Here is a 23,521-nt window from a genome sequence, read left to right as displayed (position 1 = left end):
TAACATTCAATAACAATCATCTCCACTAATTTACAGTGTATTCTGAACACCTCACAATATTGTTATTAGTCCAAAACGTTGCAACGAGGTATCTTTCTGGACTGCGTAGTGGAGTGGTCCCCACAATATAATAAGAAAACCATCAACTGGTCTTAATCGCACCAAAAAATGTACCTGGACTGCGTAGATGAGTGGTCACCACAATATAATTTAAAAACCCTGAACTTGTATGAATCGCACCAAAAAATGTACCTGGACTGCGTAGAGGAGTGGTCACCACAATATAATTTAAAAACCCTGAACTTGTATGATTCGCACCAATAAATGTATCTGGACTGCGTAGAGGAGTGGTCACCACAATATAATAAGAAAACCATCAACTGGTATGAATCGCACCAAAAAATGTACCTGGACTGCATAGAGGAGTGGTCACCACAATATAATTTAAAAACCCTGAACTTGTATGATTCGCACCAATAAATGTATCTGGACTGCGTAGAGGAGTGGTCACCACAATATAATAAGAAAACCATCAACTGGTATGAATCGCACCAAAAAATGTACCTGGACTGCGTAGAGGAGTGGTCACCACAATATAAATTAAAAACCCTGAACTTGTATGAATCGCACCAATAAATGTATCTGGACTGCGTAGAGGAGTGGTCACCACAATATATATAATAAGAAAACCATTAACTGGTCTGAATCGCACCAAAAAATGTACCTGGACTGCGTAGAGGAGTGGTCACCACAATATAATTTAAAAACCCTGAACTTGTATGATTCGCACCAATAAATGTATCTGGACTGCGTAGAGGAGTGGTCACCACAATATAATAAAAAAACCATCAACTGGTATGAGTCGCACCAAAAAATGTACCTGGACTGCGTAGAGGAGTGGTCACCACAATATAATTTAAAAACCCTGAACTTGTATGATTCGCACCAATAAATGTATCTGGACTGCGTAGAGGAGTGGTCACCACAATATAATAAGAAAACCATCAACTGGTATGAATCGCACCAAAAATTGTACCTGGACTGCGTAGAGGAGTGGTCACCACAATATAATTTAATAACCCTGAACTTGTATGAATCGCACCAATAAATGTATCTGGACTGCGTAGAGGAGTGGTCACCACAATATATATAATAAGAAAACCATCAACTGGTCTGAATCGCACCAAAAAATGTACCTGGACTGCGTAGAGGAGTGGGTCACCACAATATAAATTAAAAACCCTGAACTTGTATGAATCGCACCAATAAATGTATCTGGACTGTGTAGAGGAGTGGTCACCACAATATATATAATAAGAAAACCATTAACTGGTCTGAATCGCACCAAAAAATGTACCTGGACTGCGTAGAGGAGTGGGTCACCACAATATAAATTAAAAACCCTGAACTTGTATGAATCGCACCAATAAATGTATCTGGACTGCGTAGAGGAGTGGTCACCACAATATATATAATAAGAAAACCATCAACTGGTCTTAATCGCACCAAAAAATGTACCTGGACTGCGTAGAGAAGTGGTCACCACAATATAAATTAAAAACCCTGAACTTGTATGAATCGCACCAATAAATTTATCTGGACTGCGTAGAGGAGTGGTCCCTACAATATAATTAAAAAACCCTATACGGGTCTGAATTCCAAAAAAAAAAAGGTTCTGGACTGCGTAGTGGGGTGGCCCCGGTAAAAAAAGTATTAAATAGAATGGTATAGAGTGGTAGTGTGGTATAGAGTGGCCCCCACAATATAATAATAAAACTCTCAACTGGTCAGAATTCCACCAAACAAGTATCTGGACTGCATAGTGGGGTGGCCCCGGTACCCAATTTGATACCGGGGCCACAATAAAATAAATACACCCTCAACTGGTCAGAATTCCACCAAACCAATATCTGGACTGCGTAGTGGGGTGGCACCGGTACCCAATTTGATACCGGGGCCACAATAAAATAAATACACCCTCAACTGGTCAGAATTCCACCAAACAAGTATCTGGACTGCGTAGTGGGGTGGCCCCGGTACCCAATTTGATACCGGGGCCACAATAAAATAAATACACCCTCAACTGGTCAGAATTCCACCAAACAAGTATCTGGACTGCGTATTGGGGTGGCCCCGGTACCCAATTTGATACCGGGGCCACAATAAAATAAATACACCCTTAACTGGTCAGAATTCCACCAAACAGGTATCTGGACTGCGTAGTGGGGTGGCCCCGATACCCAATTTGATACCGGGGCCACAATACCTCCTCCAAGTTCCAAGTGTAGTGTTTATAACATCTTAACACTACACTAATTCTAGCACGTCAAAACCTCTTGTTTTAAATAATGACAGGGCATTTAACTTTTGATTTAATTTATTGAATTTGTTGGCATTTTCTTTTACTTTTTGAACATGGCAAACGACTGTTGAATGGTCACATAATGCCAAAAAAAGAGTTGCAAGATGGAATTGTCCTTGGGCCCTCCCACCCACCCTTATGTTGTTGAAATAGGACATGCACACTATAACAAACCAATCATTTCAGCGACAGGGCCTACCAAACAATTGTGGCTGAAATGATTGGTTTGTTTGGGCCCCCACACCAAAAAAACAATTCATCTCTCCCTGTACAAACTAAACAGGCTCTACTGAGGAAAGATGTCGTCCTCATCCTCAACCTCTGATTCCTCTCCCCCTACAGTGTGTACTTCCTCCTCCTCACACATTATCAATTCGTCCCCGCTGGACTCCACAACCACAGGTCCCTCTGTACTATCTGGAGGGCAGTGCTGTACTTCATTGAGGAATTGATTATTCATTTTTATAAACATCATTTTTTCAACGTTGTGAGGAAGCAACCTCCTTCTCCGCTCACTGACCAGGTTCCCCGCTGCACTAAAAACTCTTTCCGAGTACACACTGGAGGGGAAACAACTCAGGTAAAATAGAGCCAGTTTGTACAGGGGCTTCCAAACTGCCTTTTGGAGTTCTACCACATCACTACCTCTAGTTAATTTAGATTGCAAGGCTTGTAAATACTTTGAAGATAAAAAAAACAGGCTGCACAGACTGTGGAGCTAGAAAGTGAAATTAAATGGACCATGTTACTTTGGTGGCTATCTATGCCCCCCCCCCCCCCCCGCCCTACACTTGTAGTTGAATATAAAAAAGCAGCCTGCATAGACTGTAGAACTAGAAATTCAAATATACAAAGAAATGGACAAAGGCAGTTTGGTATCTGTCTGCATCAGATCCCCTCTCCACTAGGAGTAAAATAGAAAACTATTCAGCCGTTATATAATCTAGAATATAAATAGAAATTGAGAAAGGCAATTTGGTATCTGTCTGCATCATAATCATCAACATCCTCCTCAGCGCCAGCTACATCAATATCCTCCTCCCGGTGTACAACATTCACACCTTCATTAGCCAAATCTGTAACTGGACTGTGGGTGATCCTTCCAGCATATGCAGAGGGCGTGCTACAAATGCTGGGTGGAGTCACCTCTTCCCGTACAGTGATGGGAAGGTCAGGGTTCACAACCAACAACACCCTTGGACTCGCCTTGGGGATTTGTGATGTCATCTGTTTAGAAGGCAGAGTTCTTTGCTGTTTTGTTGTTGTTGCTGACAGCATAACTCTCTTAAATTTTTTGTAGGGGGGGGGAGGAGGAGGGCTTAGATCCTTGGGTGAAGCTGAACCACTAGTCATGAACACGGGCCAGGGCCTAAGCCGTTCCTTGCCACTCCGTGTAGTAAATGGCATATTGGCAACTTTACGTTTCTCCGCTGATGATTTTAAGTTTCTCTTTTTGCTACTTTCACTTAACTTGGGCTTTTTGGATTTTACATGCCCTGTACTAGGAGATTGGGCATCGGGCTTGGAAGACGACGTTGATGGCATTTCATTGTCTATGTCATGACTAGTGGCAGCAGCTTCAGCATTAGGAGGAAGTGGGTCTGGATCTTTCCCTACTTTATCCTCCAAATTTTTGGTCTCCATTATATGTAGCACAAGATACTGCAGAATGTGTGAACTTGGTAATATTGCAGACAGTACCAATGGACTTATACTGCTGGATTGGTTTTGCAAATTTAGTTATAATTATTTTTTTTTATTTTATTTTTTTTGTGTGTTTTTATAACTTTTTTTTTATTTTTTAAAAACTTGGAAATAATGGGTAAATAACTATGCCTTTAGAAGCACAGAGCACAGGACACAGCACCACTGGCCTGAACAGGACACAGCACAGGACACAGCAGCACCACTGAACTCAGCTGGACAGAGCACAGGACACAGCACCACTGGACTGGACTGATATACTGCAGAATGTGTGAACTTGGTAATATTGCAGTACCAATAGTCTTATACTGCAGAATGAGTGAACTTTGTAATATTGCAGTACCAGTGGACTTATACTGCAGAATGAGTGGACTTTGTAATATTGCAGTACCACTGGACTTATACTGCAGAATGAGTGAACTTTGTAATATTGCAGTACCAATGGACTTATACTGCAGAATGAGTGAACTTTGTAATATTGCAGTACCACTGGACTTTTACTGCTGAATGACTGAACTTGGTAATATTGCAGTACCAATGGTCTTATACTGCAGGATTGGTTGTGCAAATTTTGTTGTAATTAATTTTTTTTTAAATTATTTTTTTGTATTTTTTTTTATAACTTTTTTTAAATTTTTTAAACACTTGGGAATAATGGGGAAATAACTATGCCCTTAGAAGCACAGAGCACAGGACACAGGACCACTGGACCACTGGACTGAACAGGACACAGCACAGGACCCAGCAGCACCACTGAACTCAAAATTGACAGAGCACAGCACCACTGGACTTTTACTGTTGAATTTGTGAACTTGGTAATATTGCAGTACCAATGGGCTTATACTGCAGGATTGGTTTTGCAAATTTTGTTGTAATTAATTTTTTTTTTAATTATTTTTTTGTATTTTTTTTTATAACTTTTTTTTATTTTTTAAAACACTTGGGAATAATGGGGAAATAACTATGCCCTTAGAAGCACAGAGCACAGGACACAACACCACTGGACTGAACAGGACACAGCACAGGACCCAGCAGCACCACTGAACTCAAAATTGACAGAGCACAGCACACAGCACTGATACTGCAGAACACAGCACAGCACAGCACAGCACGAGATCTACCAGGACAGAGGACCACCTAACACACCCTCCCTCTACCCTGATCAATGCCCGAGTGAAGATGGCGGCGACTAGCGGGGATTTTATAGGATCCGAGTATCGCGAGATCCGACAGCGGGATTATGACTCAGAGCCTCGGTTTCAAGTTTTCATTTGGCGCCAATACCCGGATCTGTCTCGGATCCGAATCGGATCTGAAAGATTCGGGTGGGCTCGGATTCACAAAATCCGAGTGCGCTCATCTCTAGAGGAAACCCACGCAAACACAGGGAGAACATACAAACTCCACACAGATAAGGCTATTGAACACATGACCCCAGTGCTGTTAGGCAGTCGTGCTAACCACTAGGCCACCGTGCTGCCCCAGTCTGACACCCCAAAGAACAACATTTACAATGGTAGCCACTGATTGGACCAAACTAGAGCTTCACAGATGTACTTGGTCCAGGGCCAGGTGAAGACATTGGAGCCTTACCTGTCTTCTGACATCAGGGACTTGGTAAGTGCAGATCCTTTTCTGGGCACTTCTGCACAGGTGCATACCCCTTTTTTTTTTTTTTTTAAATGTTTGAATTGTCATTTAATCAATGAATCTTTGCCTACTTTTCTGGTTTGCAGGTCCATCTGGAAGTGCTCATGCTGAAAACAGTAAGAGAAACTTCACGTCAAAGTCCTGCCTACTATCACTTCATCCACTTCAACTCTACTTACGTTCTCCTAAATTGCTTATCAGATAAGCCTCATTAATGTTGGAAATTACACATGTGAGTGAGGGGACCTCAGGATGGTCTTTATTACATATGTCACTTTTGTATGTTTGAATGTTGTATTACAATGTTTAAAGTGTGCCTAGGAATGCAATTTTCAGTAAAGGGTGCACCTTTAACAGGGACTGACTGGCAAATTTTAGCCTTTGGCTGAATACAAGCAAGTGGCTCAGCTTTTCTATCAATTCGCCACAATGGAAAATGAGCTTGACAAAACCATGGAAGCATAGTTTGTCTAATATAGGTGTAACTTACATAGTCAATGAGCTATGGAGCTCTAAATTCCTGCTTTGGGGAAATTTCCAGGGATTTTGATTGACTTAAATATGGTGGTGTGTGTGGGGGAGGGTTAGTCGACCTTTATTAGATTCCCCAGTAGCTTTAACATGTGGTTTAAACACGGTGTAGGCAGCTATTTTGTTTGATGTTCATGGGCAGCCTATCTTTAGTAAGCTATTTTCCAGGATGAATAGACTCATTGTATTTGTGTGTGCATCACAAGTGTTATAGATATATAACAATACTTGCATGGTATATGTAAAATGTTATAACTACTGCACATAAACTGAAACTTTCACTGACGAAGCAAAGAGAATATATGATTCATTCTACACATTTTGCAATCCGTGCGCAGGTTAATTAGTGTAATTGACAGTAATTATCTCACTTAGACAGGAACCTGGGGTTACATGAGGGAAAAGTTGAAAACCTTAGTTCCAACCATGATTTTTGCCTCAGCAGGCATTCTCGTTCCTGTAGCTGTAGCATAAAGTGCCTAAAATTATCACTTTTACAACACATGGCTGCAAATTCATTTTATTTTACTAAATTAGCACATTGTCAGCCCTGTAATATAGGCACTGAGGACAAAGGGGGTCGTTTAGCTTTTTTATTTTCAAACCAGAATGAAATTGGCAACTTTTAAGCCTAAATTCAGCCAAAGCACAGCAATAAGAATTGCTTGTTCTTCATACAACCCTAACACCAATGTGAATCAAAGGATATTACTTCAAAAAATGATTTACTTTTACTATTTCCTTGAAACAACTTTTCTTTTATCAGTGGAATTTACCTACCGGGATTGCAGAGGTTGCAACTTTTGCTGTGCCCCGCACACCTATGGGGCCAAAATATGTGGAACTCAATATTTGTCCCATCATTTTTGAGCAAATAGAATTTGGTGGAATGATGACCTTGGTTCCCTGCTACATTCTGCTGGTTACGCAGGTAGACACAGCCACAAATATTAACCCAGCAAAATGCTTTACTTTCACTGCAGTAATCAAATATTTTTATAATAAAATTTATGAATAAACAGATAAGGGAGTTAGTTCCTGGTCCAGTGTCAGTCCAAACTACACAAAAGACAGCTGGCTTACAATTATGCAAATTCTGTGCACCTTAAACAAGTCTGAACTGACAGCTTACAATGTAGGAAGTGTTTAGTTATACAGTGTGTGTTTAATTACTGTGGTAACGACTCAGCATTCTGTATAATTAGTGTCACTACGGTTATTTTAATGATTACATTCACATTATAATACCAGCTTTATTTATCATAATTGCTCTGTAGGTCTATTAAATGCAATTTTGCTTTGTTAAGTAAAACAAGTTATCTGCCATTTTTGTTTTGCCATGTTTACACCTAGATGGCGATGTTTCTGTTGATATATATGGCAGTATGTCCTAGAACTATTTACATTCAGCTTGTACCAGCACAAACTGCAATGCCTGTAAAACTGGTGATTTTATAGCTGACACGTTGGCTACTGCATAACTTTTTTCATTTTGGTTTACTCCCTAGGTTCAAGTCCTCCTGGTATGTTTAGCCTATTTTTACAGGCTAAATGTACCACATTACCATACCTCCCTACGTTTGGACTTTAAAATTTGGAACTCTGTAGCCTTACAGCGGAGCATTCACGAGAAGGGGGAGTGGTCACGTCGCCCTTGGGGGTATTCCACCCCATTATACCACACATGCGTGGTCATCATTCTGTTTAGAAGAATAAATATAGCAGTGTGTCCTAGAAATATTTACAACTGTAACACTGACCGCAAAGTCGACAAACTGACTGATGGCAGCTGCACAACATTTACATTTTGATGGAGTCCTTGGGTTCTGCCATTAGGGTTATATGAGCTAGGCTGGTATAGTAAAGAAATGTCAGTAAATAAGCAAGTTAATAAAATGAGAGCGTGGGCCATGGAATAACAAATAGCTATTGCAAGTCCCAAGGTTCAGAGGTCAAAAGAGGCATTACCTATTGTAATGTAGAGGTGGCTGGCAGGGGTAGGCTGGGCTGGGGGACAGGGGGGCATCTGCCCCCCGGGCCGGTCCCATAGTGGGCTACCTTGGGCTGGGTCACTGGGCCACCTGCATTTTTTTAACTTTACAATGATCCTAATAGGCTGCCGAGTCGAGTCTTGTCCCCCTGGCTAAAATTTGCCAGCCCTCCCCTGGTGGCTGGCCAGTTCAGGGGCACGGCCTGAGTGAATCAGTTGTGGGTCCAATTCTCTTGTAAGCTTTTGTTTTGAAATGTTGGGAGATACAGTAATTCAACTTTAAGAAATTGCCGCTTATTAGTAATTGGCAGAGGAGGGGAATGGGGGTAAGAGGACCAACCAAATTTGGTGAATGAAATTGATTTGCCATATCTGTATTACAGAACTAACAGCCCCAGGAAAAAATGCTGCATGTAGTAGCCCCAGGGGCTCTGGCTTAGGGGGAGGGGCAGCTTAGGAAAATTGTATGCATGTTGTAGTACTTCTAATATATGAATAAATCAGGATGCACAAAGTCACTGAGTCCACTTAGCTGTACAACCAAATAATTTACGGTATGCTAATAGTTTTAAAAATTGTATGTGTACCCATGATTTGGAATTATGTCATTCAAACATGTAATGTAAGATGAAATACAGTATATTAATATACTACACACCTACCAGGGCACAGTAATATTGTGCTGTTTTCTATAATTGTGCCAGTGATCTCAGCATTAGTAGAAAAGTATAGGATATGCTCTGCAAAAAAAGAATTATGAGCTTCCTGGTATTAGTTAAAGGCTGATATAGTCAAATAATGCATATACCTGCTGCAATGTATAAGTTCCTCAAGTCATTGTTTGAGCAACCTGTACCATTGTCTCTCTCTTGAATTTAACACATTCTTGTTCCTCAATTAAGAATCGCCCAGCATGCTCTACTACTTATTGGTTCCTTTTCTCTCAATCTACACCCACTTCAGATGTCATTATCAGGCAGTTCTTACTAAAGTGTAGCATGGCTGGCATACTCTTCATCGTCATCGTTTATTAACAGTGCGCCACAGATTCCATAGTGCCAGACAATCTTCTTACAGATAGGACACATAACATACAGATATCACATACATGAATACAATAAACATAACAACACATACACAGATAATCAAGAGCTAGCAATTACAGCATGGATACAGGTTCGAATTACATGCGAGTGAAAGACACATATGTGCAAGTCCAAATCTACAAATCTTACACAAATCACGTTTTTACATGGTGCAAATGGACTTACAGACATTTTAAGTCCAAACTGAAAAAAATAAATAAATATATATATATATATATATATATATATATATATATATACATATATATATATATATATATATATATATATATATACACACACACACACACACACACACACACACAGGACACACACAGTGGTCGAAGTGGACATTTAGAGCTGGTGGTATGAAAAATGTGATTGGAATATAGGTAAATGGAATTTGATAATTTTGCAATTAAGGCAGTAGGAGAAGTGGCTGTATGGGCATACCAATGTATACACTTCCACTTCAACCACTGTATATATAGTTATTTATTTTTTATTTTATTTTTTCAAAACTACTATTCATTTTAGAGTTGCAGATAATGTAATGGTTATTGTTATAAAACAGACTATATGGCTCACAGCAATGCACAATGTGAATGTGTATTTTACCCCAACTATACACAGCTTTGCCACAGTACTTATGTGCATATTGTATTACGTACTTATGCCTTAGAACAATTAACCCACAATTTTTTTAAGAGAACATTTGGTTGTCTCACACAAATGAACAGAAATATAAACAATTGAAGTGGTTGATTACAAAAGCAGATAGCTTATTTATCATTGCTTATAGACATTGGTAGGTACATACAAAGTGACAGGCAAACTTATTTATCAAACACTATGGGCCTGAGTCATTAAGGAGAGCCAGGCAAAAAATGGAGTAAATTTGATCATGGACAAACCATGTTACAATGCAAGGGGTACAAATTAGTTTATTATTTTGCATGTAAGGAAAATACTGGCTGCTTTTTCATGTAGCACACAAATACTTGATAGCTTTATTTTTGCACTGAAATTATTAATATTATCGTAGATTTGTAAAGCACCACTGTGCTCCGCAGCGCTGTACAGTAGGGACAACAGTACATACATAAAACAGGGACATACAAGGTAGATAAAATAAATGCAGACATGAAAACAAAGGATATGAAGAATCATGCTAATTAGAGAACTTGGAGATTGGGACAGTTGTGAGGGTGCATTAATGTGAATAGTGCTATCAGAGATAAGGTCTAAAAAAGAGATGGGTTTTCAAAGATTTGAAGGCTGTGGGAAAGTCTGATTGAGCATGGTAGAGAATTCCATAAGTGTGAAGCAGCACGGGAGAAGTCTTGTATGCGGGAGTGAGAGGTGGTTACCAGAGACGGGATAAGCCGCAGGTCAGAGGTAGATCTAAGAAGGCAGGTGGGAGAATATTGTGATATGAGATTTGAAATGTATGCAGGGGTAGTGTTGTTGAGGGCTTTGTAGGTAACGGTTAGTAATTTGAATTGGATTCTGGATGACACAGGAAGCCACTGTAGGGATTTGCAAAGTGGTACAGCAGATGTTGAGCGGTGAGAGAGGAAGATCAGCCTTGCAGCAGCATTTAGGATGGACTGTAGTTTGGATATATTGGTGTCAGGAATGCCAGATATCAAGATATCAGGAGGTTGCAATAATCAGGATGGGAGATGATAAGAGAATGGAGTTTTGGTAGCATGTTGCGTAAGAAAATGGCATATTCTGGTAATGTTTTGAAGGTGGAATCGACAGGACTGGAATAGAGTCTGGATGTGAGGAATAAATCAGAGGGCGGAGTCAAGTGTGACACCAAGGCAGAGGGCTTGGGAGACTGAGGAAATTGTTGTGTTATTGACAGATGGTGACTCTGGCAGGAGGAAAGATAATAAGCTCTGTTTTGGACATGTTGAGCTTTAGGCAGCATTGGGACATGCATGTGGATATAGCAGAAAGACAGTTGGCTACAGGAGATAGAACAGAAGGAGCGAGGTCAGGGGAAGAGATATAGATTTGGGTGTCATCAGCGTAGAGGTGGTATTGGAGGCCAAATGAGCGAATTAGTGCCCCAAGAGAAGAGGTGTACAATGAAAAAAGTAAAGGGCCCACAACAGAGCCTTGTGGGACCCCAACAGATAGTAGGAGTGGAGGGGAGGATGTGCCAGAGGTAGAAACACTAAAGGAGCAGTTCGATAGGTAGGAAGTGAACCACAAAAGAACTGTGTCACGAAGGCCAATGAATGGGAGGGTGTGTAGGAGAAGAGGTTGATCAACAGTATCAATAGCAGCAGAGAGGTCCAGGAGAATGAATATGGATAAATTACCATTAGATTTTGCAGTAAGTAAATCATTGGTGACTTTTGTGAGTGCAGTTTCAGTGGAATGTTGGGGGCGGAAGCCTGATAGCAGAGAGTCGAGAATGGAATGAGGAGAGAAAGTGAGACAGGTGTTTGTACACTAAGTGCTCAAGAAGTTTGGAGGCAAAGGAAAGGAGAGAAATAGGGCGGTAGTTGAAGAGAGAGGCTGGATCGAGAGCTGGTTTCTTTAGAATAGGTGAAATGAGAGCATGTTTAAAGGAGGATGGAAATGAGTCAGTGGAGAGAGACATGTTGAAGAGGTGAGTTAGAGGTGGACATGCAGTGGAGGAAAGGGAGCGCTGTAGTTGGGAGGGAATAGGATCGAGTGGACAAGTTGTCGGGTGAGATGATAAGATGAGTGCAGAGACTTTGTTTTCAGTTACTGGAGAGAATGAATTAAGGGTGGATTGGAGAGTGTAGGTAAAATTGAGTAGAGCAGTGGTTCCCAAACTTTTGCAGTTCGCAGCACTCTTAGAGTCTCCATAATTTTTTTAAGGCACCCCTCCAAAATAATTACTGAGCAGTCCTGTTTTAGAAGTAGTTGGGTCAAAAAATTTTAATAAGTATTTAGGTCAGGACAGAAATACTTATTTAGTTGTATGCAAAAATGCCCCCTCTGCACCCAGACACTCTGCCCGCTCTGCATCCAGACACTCTGCCCCCTCTGCATCCAGATACTCTGCCCTCTCTCACGCTGCCCCCTCCTCTGCCACGCTGTCCCCCCTCCTCTGCCACACTGTCCCCCCTCCTCTGCCCTCTGTCACGCTGTCCCCCTCCTCTCTCACGCTGTCCCCCTTCTCTCTCACGCTGTGTCCCCCTCCACTGCCCCTCTCACGCTGTGTCCTCCTCCACTGCCCCTGTCACGCTGTGTCCCCCTCCACTGCCCCTCTCACGCTGTGTCCCCCTCCACTGCCCCTGTCACTCTGTGTCCCCCTCCACTACCCCTGTCACGCTGTGTCCCCCTCCACTGCCCCTGTCACGCTGTTTCCCCCTCCACTGCCCCTGTCACGCTGTGTCCCCCTCCACTGCCCCTGTCACGCTGTGTCCCCCTCCACTGCCCCTGTCACGCTGTGTCCCCCTCCACTGCCCCTGTCACGCTGTTTCCCCCTCCACTGCCTTTGTCACGCTGTGTCCCCCTCCACTGCCCCTCTCACGCTGTGTCCTCCTCCACTGCCCCTCTCACGCTGTCCTCCTTCTGTGTCACACTGTCCCCCTCCTCTCTCATGCTGTGTCCCCCTCCACTGCTCCTCTCACGCTGTGTTCCCCTCCACTGCCCCTGTCACGCTGTGTCCCCCTCCACTGCCCCTGTCACGCTGTGTCCCCCTCCACTGCCCCTGTCATGCTGTGTCCCCCTCCACTGCCCCTCTCACGCTGTCCTCCTTCTGTGTCACACTGTCCCCCTCCTCTCTCATGCTGTGTCCCCCTCCACTGCCCCTCTCACGCTGTGTTCCCCTCCACTGCCCCTGTCACGCTGTGTCCCCCTCCACTGCCCCTGTCACGCTGTGTCCCCCTCCACTGCCCCTGTCACGCTGTGTCCCCCTCCACTGCCCCTGTCACGCTGTGTCCCCCTCCACTGCCCCTGTCATGCTATGTCCCCCTCCACTGCCCCTCTCATGCTGTCCCCCCTCCTCTCTCATGCTGTCCCCCTCTGCCACGTGCCAGCCATAGAACAAACAAACAGAACAAAAACTTACCAATCCGCACGGCGCCGGGACCCAGCATCCTCCTCTCTCCCGCAGCTGTCACTGCGTTAGAGTTCTTGCCCTCATTTCTTCCAACTATACTGAGGGTCTCCGAACCAGTCTCGGAGTTCTTTCTGAGCGCTCAACTGTGTGTCTGAATACTTGCCTCAAATGAACACTATTTATACCAGAGACTGTTTGCTATTGTGAAATAGTGCCAGAGATAATTTTGCATTACCAGTGACTGTTTACTGACAGAGATTTTCTGCTACACCGTGTTTCTCCATATTTGTTTGCATATTCCAGCTTCCTTTTCAGCACAGTGTACTTCAGCCATTATCCTGCATATCATTATTGCCAGTTCAGTACTGTGACCCTGTTGTTATTCCGTCTGCTGCTGAGTCTCAATAAACCATCTATTACCAGAAAACAACCTCATTCTTCCTGCTAATGCATTCCGAACACATGCTTAATGCTTCCCAATGCTTTGGCAGGAGTTAAACGAGTGTTCCTATTGAAGTCAATGGAAGCTTTACAACACGTTAAAACACTCTTAATACTCTAGAGGATGACTAAATTGACGCGACGGAACACAATCAAATTGAACACTTCACTGCTCCATCTCTGCTGTCATCTTAAACTTTAGTAATATTCATGACTCGGTGGTTGCTGACCGAGTTGATTGGTGACAAAAATTGATGACAGCACCAATTCCTCACTATCTCCTCTTTGCTGCGTATATTACTGCTTCCCCTGTATAGTATAAGCAACACTGCATGCAGATCAGTGCACCTCTATGCCATGCATGTGGTTAAGCCATTCGGACCAGTGTAGGTGGGGAAAAACCATAGGGTTTGCTGTATATTTCAGACCGTTTGGACTCACTGACATCCACACAACTTTCAATACATTTATCAGATTCATAAGTAGTCTTTTTAGTGCCCTGGACAAAACAGAACACTGGCACCTCCAACCACCACTTAATGCCTCTTGGTGGGAGTAGATGCTGCCTATCAGCGGCAACACATCGTTAGAGGGGATGTGCCTAGACTTTTACAAAAACTATGCATTTCTCCAACACTGTCTGCACTGTCCTACCTGTTCTTGCATCTTTGACTACATGGTGCTCAGGCTGGCGTCTTAAGCTCAGTTGCTGCTTGGGTGGATCCTGGAATGTTGTTGTCCTGTTTAGAAAAGAGATAGTTACGATTCACCTCCTGGAAAGCAGAGCAGTAAGCAAATAATATAGGCCTCCCTGCCCCTAATCAGAATGATTTTAAATCAGTATCTTTTTTGTTTAATAAACAGGCCTCCTTCCACCTATAAGTGCCAGAATTTAATTAATAGCATTCACATTTAACAAATATGCCTATTTCCCTCATATAGCCCCAGCATTAAATTAAATTAAATTAAATTAAAAGCACCCACTTTTAATAATTTGGCCTCCTTCCCCCTAACCAGCCCGACATAAAATAGTGTTTACATTTAGTAAGTAAGCCTCCTTACCTCCAACAAGCCCCAATATTTAATTAAAAACATTCATATTTAACAAACAGAAATATTTCCCCCCTTACTAGCCCTGACATTAAATTATTAGCATCCCCACTTAATACAAAGGCCAATTTCCCCCACTAGCCCCAATATCAAATGATGGCTTCAAAATGTCCTCACATTTAATAGAGATAATTATTGCTAATGAATATTTTACTGATTCTTTTTTTATTTTACTTATGTTTTTTATAGTATTTTTGTAGCATATATTTATGTACTCCAAAGAAAAACCCCCCTTGCCCCCAGCCCCCTAATCTACCTCTGTTCTCTCCAAACCTCTCCCCCATTCTCTTCAGCCCCCTCTTCACACCAGCACCTGCAGTAATTTAATTACCTTAGTGCTCCTCAGCTTCTTCTTGCTGTGTCTTCATCCCACTTCTTCTTGTTCCACCTTCTTCTTGCTTGTGTGCTGACTCCTCTTGACTCCTCTATACTGGTATCATTTTTGCATGTCAGTCATGCTGCAGGAATCTTTCTCATTGCCCCGGCATTGTCTCTGTCACTGGGCAAGTACAGCACTGCGGTGCTGCCCACGGGGCATGCACTGCATTAATATTACCTGGATGGGTGGTGGTTCTGCATTTAAACGGCGGGCATTGTACCCATGGGCAGTTACACCGCCCTTGTTACGGCCCTGAAATTTATTATCATTGATATGGTATTACTATTAACTGACATCTTAATCACAATCTCATTATTACTAAAATATGTATTTAAAATGTGTATCATAGTTGCCAACTTTTAAGATCTGCCCTCCGGGAGGGGAGATCTCGCTGCCGATTCCTGGGGGCATGGCCATGTGGGTTGCGTCATTAGGCCCCGCCCCTCAGCTGTCCATCATCATTTTCAGTCTATTGCAGCAGGGGGTGGGGCCACAATGATGCGATGTGAATCGCTACGGTAAGCCCCGATCCATTTCACTAATGAAGTGGGTGGAATACGGGAGGTTGCCCTGCTTTTCCGGGAGTCTTGGAGGTCTCCCAGAAATTCGGCAGTCTCCCAGACATTCCTGGAGAGTAGGCAACTATGAAGCAGTGTTCCCTCTAAGCTGAGCAATCTGGAAATGATAGAGTTAAACCTGTATCTTACTAGGAAACATGCTGCAGATTGTAAATGCAAACCTTTCGGGTGGAGCCCTCATTAGAGTGACCTTTTAACTCTTTCCTTTCCAGATTGCTCAGCTTAGAGGGAACACTGCTATGAAGTGTATATGTCATGAAACCTACATCCTTCCCTCCTACTAGCAGTTTATTGTAAGTCACTCTCCTTGGACATGTCCATTAATGAAAACAGTCACCTTAACAATCCTCTAAACAATACCCACCAACAGCAGTGTTCAGAGCTTAGTGTGAGATATTAGGATGGTGGAAAAGCTTCAATTGGACTACTAAGGCCATCCAGTCAGGTTCAGCCATTTATCCTGGGACACCGTAGGGCCTGCATAGAGGTAAACTTAAGTCCATTTGTGCCAAGTAAATATACAACAATTTGTTGCATTGCGTATGCACACTACTTCTGCCTGTATTTTATATTAAGGGTATCTTATACGTTCATTCCCTTGTACTTGGAGAGGTGGATCAAGGGCATTCACATGTAAGTCCAGTACAGTCTGGAATCGGATGAGTTGTGTCTCATGCCCCAATTGAACTGAACTTATACGTGAATGCCCCTGACCCACCTCTCCAAGTGCCTTAGAGATGTGTCCAATTTTGCCCCACACTTATTAGGATACACTTTTTATGCATTATAAGTTGAGTGTTGAAAATGAAAAAACTCCTGTTAAAAGTGTTGGCAAAACATTGTACTTGGCACTCCATCTGCATACTTCCAAATATTTTTGAATGAAGAATTGGGACAGAGAGACAGTGTGGTAAGATCCTGATATAGTGGAACCTTGTTTGCAAAAGGTATAGGTATTATTATCCTACTGGAACGCTGAGTAACAAGGAAATACTCAAGGGCTACTACCACCAACATTAAATCAATAGCACACACATTTAATAAATTTGCTTTCTTCCTTCTAACTAAATTTAAATTATCCCATCACTATCCCACACCTCTGTTTTTAATTACCTCACTTTACTATCCCCCCACCCCTGTTATTCATCACCACACCTTACTTTGCTTACCTTACTCAGACAGTAAAGAGCAAACAATCCTTCTACTGCAGCTGATAACAGGAGATCATATACAAGCTCTCAGATTTGATTACTCTTATCAGTAATACACATAAAAGATGAAGCGACACTTGAAAAATAATATACTGGCCCCATCATAAACTCATTTATCAGTCAGTGTGATAAGTCACCAAATCATTAATTTTCCACACTTGCTTGTATTGACTGGTCTTTACAGATGCCTACACGGACTAGGATTTGAGTATATATTCAGTGTTAATCATCTGGCATCACCCCTGTTATGGATCACACCTCACCCCTGTTACATGTAACACCCTTTCATCACCCCTCTTTTATTCATTACCCCTCTTTATTAACCAAAACCTTTGATTTTTGTTATCCCACTATACTATCCTCCACCCGTTATTTATCAGTCCACCAGCCCTTAGCTTACCTTACTCAGATACTGGTGCACTCTTTCATCTTCTCCCTGCTGCTTCTGCCGCCTCACTCAGGGAGTCCCTGCACCTGATCACCTGCGGCAACAGCTCTCAGTCGCTACAACAAAGTCCGCCTTTGATCGTGTTCCTCTCGGGTCTATGCGTAGGGCTTTGCGCAGTTTTGGTTTGGGAGAAATGTTTTGTTCATATGCTAACCTGATGTACCTTGATATTTACAGCTCGGTTTTGGTGAACGACTGAAAGACTGATCCCTTTTCTGCCATATATGGAGTCAGAGAAGGCTGCCCTCTGTCACCTCTCCTTTTTGTTTGTTATATAGAGCTTTTCGCTATGTGCATCAGACAGAATCTAGAGATAAAAGGCATCACCACACTGGGCCCATACAGACAAGAGACCAAGTGCTCGCTGTACATGGATGACATCATTGTGTTCTACGCTGACCAGCGATCAGTGACAGCACACGTCCAGAACTGCGAGAACTTTGGCCGAATTTCAGGGGCAAAGATCAACTGCGGGAAGTCAGAGGCGATGCTCTTTGGGCAGTGGCACTTGTCATCCACTGTTGCATTCCCGTTCACACTCAAGTCAGACTTCATCAAGATTCTATGAGTCCTTCTTGGTGGAGAGGAGGCGGCCCTGAAGTTTTGGGAAGAAAGTCTAGCCATAGTCAGACAGAATATCAGTTTGTGGAGCCTCATAGACCTCAGCATCGAAGGGAAAGCACTGGTGATGTGCAAAAAGATCTTCCCTTTCTGCAGTACACAGCCCAAGTTTGGCCACCTGTTGCTGCCGTCTGCAAGACCATCACGAGGACAGTCTTCCACTTCATCTGGGGCTCCAAAATGTTGAATCCCCTGTATAAAGTAGGAGAAGTGGCATGAAGAGGATGGGACAGTAGGCCGCAGTATGATTAAGATGCGTGCCCATGGATGCAGGGAATACCCATAAGCCAAGGTGCCAGCGAGTGGCCTCCTTAACCCATGTGAAGTGTACACATTGCAGCCATGGTGGTTTACCACTGGCGCTCCTTGATATTTTACATAGTGTTAATGTTCCTTAACGCCCTAGACAATGTCAACATTGATGCAAAGAGAATGCTGGCCAGCAGGGCCTAATTATTCATTACGCTTACTAGGCTGCAGCGTAGGGTGCAATGTTTTTTTGGGGTACCACATTTCTAGGGGTGCAAAATTGTAAAAGGGAGAGGTAGAACTGAAATTCATTTTAAATTTCTGAACGCTCAGAAAGGCTGTGACCCATTCAAAAAGTGGAGTAGAATATCGAAAATACTGGTACAAGGTGGGGTCGGGGATGAAAGAAGCTGGAATTTAAATCACGGATAAGTTCATTTTACTAACCGTGTATTAGCCTGGTGTGGAAGGCGAAGGGGTGACATGAGCGTATTAATCTAGGCCTAGACCTGAACCCTTAATAAAACCCTGCTGGCCACAAAAGTGTGTCCATTCGCTTACATTATTTTTTGACTATTGTCAACAAAGAACATTTAATAGGCTTCAACAACATATGTTAAGGCATAAAATTATCATTCATATGTACGAGGCTGCAATTTAAGTCCAACCATCTTCCTGCTATCCTACATTGCACACACACTGCGAATATCTGCCTGCTCTGTCAGATCAACTTTAAGTGCGTGAAGTGACTGCTTATTTTTTGCCAATCTGTCAAAAAGGATCAATGCAGTTGGTCACTGTATGCACCTCAATTGTATATGGAGGTCATTGTTCGGAAATAAAAACATGTATTCCGAAACGTATATGTAGCCAGGTGAACCGGCAGCATTCGCTCACTTGAGAATTGCTGGAGCACTTCACCTAAACCTATGGGCACACTGGCACACTTATTACATTGCAGCACTGGAATTGTTGGATTGATTCTGACCAGGGCGATCTATACATGGAGTTTGAATGTTCTCTCTATGTTTCGTGAATTACCTCTGGGTACTCCAGTTTTCTTCCGTCATCCAAAAACATAATTAAAAACAATTAGCTTTAGACTAAATTTGCCCTAGAGTATGTGTAATTGTGATAGGAAAATTATATTGTAAACTCCAGTAGGAAGGGTCTGAAGTGTATGAATAAAGTTCTTGAATTGTACAACGCTTCATAATATGTTACCGCTATGTAAATAATAAATTGACCCTGATCAAAATTAGCAAAACTTCCCCTTTAAGAAACCTTTCAGATAACTTACAATTATAGTTTGCACATTATTATGTAACATATAATTATGATTGGCTGGAGACGCATAAAATATTGCACTATTTAAAAAAATTATCATTATTTTGATTTATATTTTGAAAAGAGATAAATCAGATGACTATCATGATTCTCGTACTGAAGTAACATGCAAGATTTATTAAACATTCTGCAGAGTTTAACAATAAAATGAACTTAATTTAACTGAGATTTGTTTTTCAACATTTTTTTTTTTAAACAAACTAATTAAAATAATGTGAATTTATTATGGGGAATGGGACTTTGAAATCACCTTGTACTATTTGAAGTAACATGCATATTACAAGTGAGATATTTACTAAAATGTATTTTTTATATTGCGTGTGGTAGCTAGTGTACAACAGGTCATATTGTATTTAGATATTATTTTTTCTATGTTTGTGCAGGAATGTTTCTTTTTCTGTGGAGTTTTAATAAATGCCCTAACACCAGGCATCACTGTAAAAGAATGATTTAGATGAAACAACACAGGGAAAAGCTGTTTTCTGACAGTTATTTAATATTGTAAGCATCCCAATGTGTTTTATTTAGGATATAATTAAGTGCTATTATGCAAGTGCCATTCCCACTGACGCTTCTTGGTCTGTCAACACTTCCATTGAGGACTGTGAGTAAGACTTGATATGCTGACAGAAAAGAAAAATTTAAGATGTAAGTTGAAAAACAACCTGTTCGCACGTAATTTTTTGCTGAGTATTTTTTTCCAATCTGTGCAGAACAGTGATCGTTTTCTTTCTATAAAAACTGACATTGGCAGACATTAATGGAGCCACCTGCATCTGTCTATATTACTATGTAGTGCATCCATGTGTACATTGCTCTGCTTTGTATCTGCACATCTTTGTGTGTACTTGTTTAATATTATCTATGTGTGTTTAATTCTGTGCATGTACTAGTCTATGGGTGTATGTGTGTTTAATACTGTGTGTGCATGTATTTAACATCATTTGTGCATGTTTGTATATAATACTGTCTGTATTTATTGATGTTTAATAGTGTGTGTGTGTGTGTGTGTGTGAGTGTGTTTGATACTAAATATATGTGTTGAAAAGTATCTGTCTCTGTGAGTGTGATTCTGTGAATGTGTTTCTGTGTTGTGTGTGTGTTTAATATTAACTATATGGGTTCAATAGTATCTGTTGATTCGTGTTTAATACTGCGAGTATGTTTCTGTGTCATGATGTGTTTGTCTAATACTAACTAAAGTACATACTTGCCAACTCTACCGGAATGTCCGGGAGACTCCCGCATTTTGCGAGATTCTCCCGGACTCCCGGGCGAGTGTGGCAATCTCCCGAATCCTGCCCACTTCACTAGGAAGTGCCCCACTTCCTAGTGAAGTGGGCAGAATTTGATCCCAAATGCCGCGATTCCCGGTGAATCGCGGTGTTTGGCCCCGCAGTCAAATGACGCATTTGCGTCGTGACATCACAGGGGGCGGGGCCAATATGACGCAATTTTGGTCCTCACGCCACCCTCCACTGGCTGGCTCCCGGAAGGGAGCTGAAGAAAGTCGGCAGGTATGCTAAAGTATGTTGCATTCCTCAAGGACCCCCAACAGCTCATATTGGACCTCATTTAGAGTCGGACGCAAAGATCATTTTAGGCGCATCCAACAAAAAACACTACCAGGCATGTGCAGAAAGCACCAAATCCGCCTGCATCTTGGACGCAATTAACACTTGCGACAGCTTGCGACTCACTGCAAGAGAATGGGGGGGGGGAACGCATAATTATGAAGGCATGACCATGTAAATACATCCTAGTCGCAGTGAGGCGCAGACGCAACACAAGTAAAAAACAGGGCTAAAGCTGTGCGGCAGGAATTAGGTGGCGCAAGCGTTATCTAGCTGCAGGAACTGCTCGCAGCTGGATAGGGTATTAAGAGTGGGACACAACTGGGGTTGCATGCTACTCGTAATAACCTAACAAGCTGCGGCACACTCCCACTCCTACACTTCTTAAACGGACTTTGCGTCCGACTCTAAATGAGGTCCATTTTATGCATGTCTGTCTGAGAGAACAGGAGGGAAAATTAGGTACTCAGCCAAATAGATTTACTCCCCTATGTATGATTCAAGAAATTCTGAAAACATGGCGAACAAGGTTTGGGAACCAATGGCATATGTGTTCAATAGTATCTGTTTATGTTTGTGTGATACTTAAGTGTGTTTCGGTTTCACAATCTATGTATGACTTTTGTGACACCGTTCTGCGGAATGGCCATTCCACACTGTGTGGCTCATGTTAAATTGAACACAGATTGTGTTTCTGATGAATAATGCGCCATCTGATCATGTCCACGTACTACTATTTTCGAAACTAGTGCTTTGTGCACTTGACCAGAAGTACAGATGCGTATTATATGCCAGAAATGCAATTTGCATTCAACTTAACATAAGCCCTGTATTTATAAATCCACATTTTGTGGAACCTATAGTCCATAGAAAAGGCTGGTATGATGCCATGTGGTGCGACTGGGACAGGACTGTGAGTTTCCACCTGAAAAGTGTGCAAAATGTTGCCACCAAGAATGAGGCTAATGTTCCTTGGAACTGTTTTAAAAATTCTAACATTATCTACCTATGTAAGTGTGGCTGTTTGTGTTAAATGCTGTACAATGTACATATGTGCACTGAGCACTGTCATGAAGCTATGTAACTGTGACTCTCAAAATAAACCAGACAATTAAGGGCCTCATTTAGAGTAGGTTGCAAAGTCCATTTCAGGCGCATTGTGCACATTTCCACTGACGCGCATGCGCAGTAAGCATCAGTTCCGTCTGCTTTTCAGATGCAGTGTACATTTGCGACAGCTTGCGTCTCTGTAGGAGTGAAAGGGTGGAACACAGAGTTATATAGGCGTGACTGAATAATTTAGATACTATGGGCGTCTACCCGCAAAAACAACTCTAGACGGATCAAGACGCAGACAGAACACACATCAAAAAAGTCTGAAAAAGTGCGGCAGGTATTAGGTGGCACAAGTAGTTAGCTAGCTGCGGGAACTGGTTGCAGCTCAGAAGGGAATTATGAATGGGATGCAACTGGGGTTGCATGCCACTCATAATACCCTACCAAGCTGTGGCACACTCCCACTCCTGCTCTTGCATGTACGTCTTAGACACACATTGCGTTTGAATCTAAATGAGGCCCTAAGTGCGGTATATATATTATTTACATATTATTATTATTTACTCTTTTGTAACACTTTTAGAGAGGGTATCATTATTTGGGGTTTATTTGTTGTTTGTTTTGTTATATATTTATTATCGTTTGCTTTTTAGTTTTTTTAAGATATTTTTACATAGATATTTAATTTGTTTTTGTCAGACTTTAAAGTTTGATTTTATATAAAAAGGAGGGAAGATCCACAGACCTCTGAAATTGTGTAGATATTTTGCTGCAATTAAATCTTAAATCGGTTATATAAGCTGTGCATTTAAACCATAAATCGTTTTCCGCCTATCCCCAGCTTCCTTTGGAAGTATTGGCAACATGCTATTAGCCCAGGTTAGGAGTTCTAGGAGGTGACAGAGAGCAGTAATTGAATCCTTGTCCTTGATTGTAATTACACACACCCAATTCAATGTTGATAGAGTGGGATGTTTTTGCTAGAGTTTTGGAGCACAGGGAAAAATGCTCCAGTGGTTGGAATAGAAGCAGACTTGTAATCCTTTAAAATTTAGCCTGCATTTCAAGTAAGTTTTTATAGGGATTCTCAGGGATTTCAGCTCTCTCTATAAACACTGCATTGAATACATA

The sequence above is a fragment of the Mixophyes fleayi genome, chromosome 4, assembly GCF_038048845.1.
Source record: "Mixophyes fleayi isolate aMixFle1 chromosome 4, aMixFle1.hap1, whole genome shotgun sequence".
Taxonomy (NCBI): Eukaryota; Metazoa; Chordata; class Amphibia; order Anura; family Limnodynastidae; genus Mixophyes; species Mixophyes fleayi.
The sequence above is the reverse complement of the archived record's forward strand: the minus strand, read 5'-3'. Positions refer to the sequence as shown.